Source organism: Plasmopara halstedii (assembly GCF_900000015.1).
Source record: "Plasmopara halstedii genome assembly, contig: Scaffold_614, whole genome shotgun sequence".
In the NCBI taxonomy this organism is placed as follows: Eukaryota; Oomycota; class Peronosporomycetes; order Peronosporales; family Peronosporaceae; genus Plasmopara; species Plasmopara halstedii.
This window is the reverse complement of record NW_020187532.1, coordinates 213592-213829: the sequence shown is the minus strand read 5'-3', so window position 1 is coordinate 213829 and position 238 is coordinate 213592.

Here is a 238-nt window from a genome sequence, read left to right as displayed (position 1 = left end):
CATCTTGGGCACGGCCCTTCAGATGCGCGTGGAGTGGCACGTAAACCACTGAGCACTGCTCTCATTTCGAAACAGTCGCTGCCTACCATTGTTGGCGGGATCGGACAGAGTCCGAGGCATCTTGGGTACGGCCCTTCAGATGCGCGTGAAGTGGGAAGGTATCCACTGGACGAAGACTGCGGGGTCAGCAATTCTTCGCCGGATGTTGTAGATAACATCGGAGCTCCAAAGGAGCGGG